Source organism: Dasypus novemcinctus, chromosome 31, assembly GCF_030445035.2.
Source record: "Dasypus novemcinctus isolate mDasNov1 chromosome 31, mDasNov1.1.hap2, whole genome shotgun sequence".
NCBI classification, from domain to species: domain Eukaryota; kingdom Metazoa; phylum Chordata; class Mammalia; order Cingulata; family Dasypodidae; genus Dasypus; species Dasypus novemcinctus.
This window is the reverse complement of record NC_080703.1, coordinates 31,545,256-31,550,372: the sequence shown is the minus strand read 5'-3', so window position 1 is coordinate 31,550,372 and position 5,117 is coordinate 31,545,256. Positions and strand designations below refer to the sequence as shown.

The 5,117-nt window shown below is 40.9% G+C and overlaps 1 pseudogene; it reads right to left on the bottom strand.

The window, feature by feature from the left end:
• LOC101440411 (heat shock 70 kDa protein 13-like) lies at window positions 1-4,915 on the bottom strand (annotated as a pseudogene).
• Window positions 4,916-5,117: the final 202 nt, after the last annotated feature.

The window sequence follows — 5,117 nt, the reverse complement described above, 5'->3', positions numbered from 1 at the left end:
TTATTTATTTTGTGAATGCTTATTGAGAATTTCTAAAGCATTGACTTCAAGAGGCCAAGAACCTCCACCAATTCCTGGTTGGATAGCCACCCCAGTCACCATTGCTAGGTCAAAGTTTACAGACATGCTTGGATCCTTTCCAAAGAACTTTTGAGTGACTCGATGGATCCAAGGAACACAAGTAGGGACCCCACCTAAAACCACCTCATCAATCTGTATTTCCCAGTGTCCTCCTTTTAATACTTGTTGAATATTTGCAAATATTTTCCAGAAGAGGTCTTCATTAAGGGTGTCAAAGAACTTCCACAATATTTCTGTTTCAAATAAAATCTGACTTGCTCTACCTTTCTTTTCAGAAAAGCCAGCTCCAACCACACTGTCCACATGGTGACAATCTCCAGGAAAAAGTTTGTCATTTGACAGTTTCAGTGTCAGTACTCTGAGGTTCCTTTCTGTTCCTCTTTACTTCCACTGTTATTAATCCTAACAACTGAGCAGACTGATGAAGAGTCAGGTTTATTTATTTTAAATACAGTTTTTTTTATTTTTTAAAAAGATACTTAGATTATATAAATGTTACATAAAAAATATAGGGGATTCGCATATGCCCTGCTCCCAGCCTCTTCCACATTTTCCCATATTAACCACATCCTTCATTAGTGTGGTAATTTGTTACGATTGATGAGTACATTTTGGAGAATTGTCACTAAGTGTGGATTATAGTTTTCATTGTAGTTTACACTCCCTCCTGCACAATTTTGTAAGTTATGACCAGATATATAATGGCTTGGATCTGTCATTGCAATGTCATTCAGGACAATTCCAATGTCCCAAAAATGCCCCCATATCATACCTGTTTTTCCCTCTCCGTCCCCTCAGAACCTCCAGTGGCCACTGCCTCTGCATCAATTATAAAAGTTCTTCCATTGCTAGAATAACAATAAGTCTATACTAGAATGCCAGTAAGTCTACTCTAGTTCATCACTCATTCCCCAATCCTGAGGATTCTGGCATAGTGATGTCCACTCCACCTCTGGTTGAGAGTGGGCTTAGATCCCATGGGACAGATGGATGGGACTATCTTGCTTGCAGTTGTAGACTCTTTGTTCCTTGGGATGGTCATTTTCCATCATCATATCCTTGTTAGTTGTTCTGGGTGAGTCCAATGAACTTTAGAGTATGTGTTGCAACTCAGCTGAGAATCAGGGCCCAGTTGGCACATGGACAGCTCAAAGATTTAAGTAAGCATCAGATTTAATTTGTTCATTTTCACAGCTTCCCTTAATTTGTGGATTTCCTCTTTCCTGGAGGGGAGGAAGCTATATGTTGGATAGATGTGTTTGTATAAGTATAGAAGCAATCTGACTGAAGTCTTGCCCTCCAAGCTTATTGTTGCCAGACATTGCTTGGGTTCGAAACATTTCTCCTTGTTTATTCAGAATTGGCACATCTAGAGTTCCTCTGCCCAAATCCATCACCAATACATGAACACTGCCTTGTGGAGACCATAGGCCACAGCTGCCACAGGAGGTTCATTGCTTACTCTCAAAGTTAGCAGCTTCAATTGTCGAGGTTCTCTGTTTTAGATCAGATTCTGCAGGTACAGAAATAACAGCCTTGGCAACTGGCATTTCAAGATATTCCTCTGCCATTTTCTTTAGTTTTAACAATAGTAGAGAACTCACATATTCTGGGGAAATGGTGCCGGTCTCATTATTTGTCTCAGAAAATGTGACCATTCAATTTTTGTTTAAAACCTTAAATGGGTACTTGCCAATTTTAGCCTCCAGTTCTTCAGGGGGTAAAAATCTAGCCTATAAAGCTTTTGGCATCATATATAGTGTTCTGAGGATTTGAATCTGCCAGCTCTAAGCTTTCATATTCCACGTATACATCACTTTCAGTAAAAGTCACAATGCTAGGTAGGCTGATATGCCCATTTTTCGCGTGGAATGACTTTAACTTTTCCTGTGCCCAGGAAAAGACACCCCAATGGAATAGTGGTGATCCCAAGGTCAATGCCAATCAATTTAGGAGTAAGCAATGGCAGATACTGTTGTTTCATATAGCCAGCCAACAGGAGAGTCAAAAAGCTAATCCTACATGGTCATCTCTCTGGCCATCACAGCCCCCTCATCTATTTTTTAAATTGACTTATTGAATAACTTTCATAAGTTTACATGTCCCCATTTTTAGTGCATAGTTTGATGAGTTTTGACAAACATATGCATCTGTGTAGCCAATCAAGATATAGAATAGTCTCATCACTCCAAAGAGTTTCCTCATGTCAGTTTGGGACCATTTCCCCACGCCTGGCCCCAGGTAAACACTGCTCTGTTTTATCTCACTATAGATTAGCTTAGTCTGTTCCAGTATTTCATTAAATGGAATCATATAATATGTTGTGCTTTGTTCCTGGATTCTTTCATTAATTACAATATTTCATGTATTCATCCATGTTAGTAGATTACCCTTTTTATTGCATAGTAGTATTCTATTGTGTGGATATACCAATTTATTTATCCATTTACCTCCTGTTCCCAGTTAGAAGCAATTGTAAATAAAACTGCTATAAGTATTCTTATTTCTGCATTTTTATGAACATACGATTTCCTTTCTCTTTTTTTTGTTTTATTTTGTTTTTGATTTTTTATAAAAAGATTCATATAGAGGTAATGGAACTCTAAATTATATACGACATATTAATGTAATTCTCAGTATTACAATTTTTTTTCACTCTAATCCATATTTTATTCCTCCATCCTGTGGTCCCTGGGATGGTGACATCCACTCCACCTCTAAATTGAGAGGGGGCTTAGATCCCACATGGCTAATGGATAGGATACTCCTGCTTGCTGTTGTAGACTCTCTCAGTTCCTTCGTGTGGTGGTAGACCATCCTCACTTCCTTGTTAGCTGACCTGGGTAAGTGCAATACATTGGAGAGTGGGTGTTGCAATGCTGCTGCGGCTCAGGGCTCAGTTGGCACATGAACAGTCCAGAGATTCAAGTCTCTTGGGCATACACCACTCCAGTGCCAACCACAGGTTCAGTAATGTAAGAGAAGAGGCATGCGTAGAGAAGTCACATCTGAGTCCAACTCCATAACACTCAGGAGCACAAATTCCAAAGTGGGCCCACTGGAAAGGCACTGAACTCCAGAGCCATCAGCCATGACCAAAGGACCTGGGGGTCTCCATAGCCCTCAGAAGCACTGCTACCTGGGGTTGTGTCTACTTTGGCTGTCTCTGAGATCCTGCTGAAGCACGCATAAGCATGACCCCTCTGATGAACTCCTGACTCATTTTGAAGTCTCTTAGCTAAATAAACTCATTTGTCTTTATCATTTCCCCCTTTTATTCAAGGTCTTTTTTCTAGTTGCATCAGTAGCTGTAGCTTGGTAGTAATCCCTTGGCACCAGGGAGGCTCAACTTTGGGATTGATGTCCCATGCTGGGGGAAAGATAATGCATTTATATGCTGAGTTTGGCTTAGAGAGTGACCAAATTGAGCCACATGGAGGCTCTCAGGAGATAACTCTTAGACACCCTGCAGTTCTAGACCAAGTTGAAATTTCAAGTGCACAGGCTCATAAGCATAGCCATCAGTATCAAGCTCCCATCATGGGATCATTCTTCTTCACTGGTCTTTGCCCCTGCACTTAGGGGATTGTTGCTGTTCCATTGGGGAATGCAACAGAGCTCCCCAGGATGGGAACTCATCACTCACTCAGTTGTTGTGTGAAACTCTACCCTCTATGTCAATACCCAATGAACATCTGAACATATCTATATACCCTATATGCATGCCTTGGTGAACTCCCTCCCACCCATGCATCCCCCACCAATGACAGCCCACACCAGTGCTCCTTCTCTGCCATAGTTGAACCCTCTGTGATACAAAACTTCTTCAAAAATGAAACCTAATACATTGCCATATTCAAATAATGGGAAAATGAAATAGTAATGATAGGGTTAAAGATTAGAAATAAAATACTTAGTAATTTAGAAAAACTAAAGTAAAAAAGATTGAGATATTTAAAAAAATAAATTTTTTGACGTTTTGCCTTTCATCACTGTAATAGGTGTTGTCCTGTATGTACAGTGACAACACAATCTCTTCTATTTCTTCCTCAGTGTTTTGCACCTTTTTAAAAAAATGTCTTCAAAAAAGTTTTAGGTCAGTGTGAAGTCACATATAGAATATAGGGGAGTCCCATAAACCCAACATCCTCCCCTTTTTCCCCTTCCCCAGCAATGATCTTTTTACATATGGATGTTACATTTGCTACAACTGATGTGCAAATGTTGAAACATAGCTACTAACCATGGTTACATATGGTTTACATTATGATTTACATTTTAGACTATACAATTTTATAAATTTTTAGTGAAATTTAACATGACCTGTATCCATAATTGCACAATCATGCAGAACACATCCATTGCCCCCCAGTTACCCCTCTTCTATATATTCTATTCCTCTCGCCCCTCCCCTCAGGGCCCCAAGCTTCACTGCTTGAAGGACAAGATTCATAGATATTTGCAACAATGCTGAGGGCTTGACACACTAGTCTGTCCCCACTGGGAGCCACCCATGCACTCAGGAGACACCCTCCCTCTGAGAACATCAGGCCTCCCCAGGATGGGGGTACAACACTTTCCCACTCATTGTATGGGCCTCCACCCACTGATATAAGACACTATGACAAGAGGAACACTCACACACTCCCCAGAAACCTGCACCAGGTGCACCCTGTGCCAGATGCCCCCATAAAACCCCTTAAACCAGTAATCCTTCATCATTATATTTTCTAAAGAATTTTCTCTATATTATCATTTCAACCACACACCTATCTCCCATGATCACCTGCTCCTTTCCAACTCTCCCCCCAATTCCATGGACCATCTGACCCATTCTCCCAACCCTAGCCTCCCTCAAGCCTACAAAGCCCAACCCAATAGTATCCTTATGCCCTCGTCTTATCCCTTCCCTGCAGAACTACTTACTTCCACTTTATCACAGATTTTGCCCATGTGGATGTTGGCTCACAACCTTCCTCTCCCCCCAGTATCTCCTGCAAGCCTATCTTCCAGTCTCTCGCTCTCTGAGACAGACT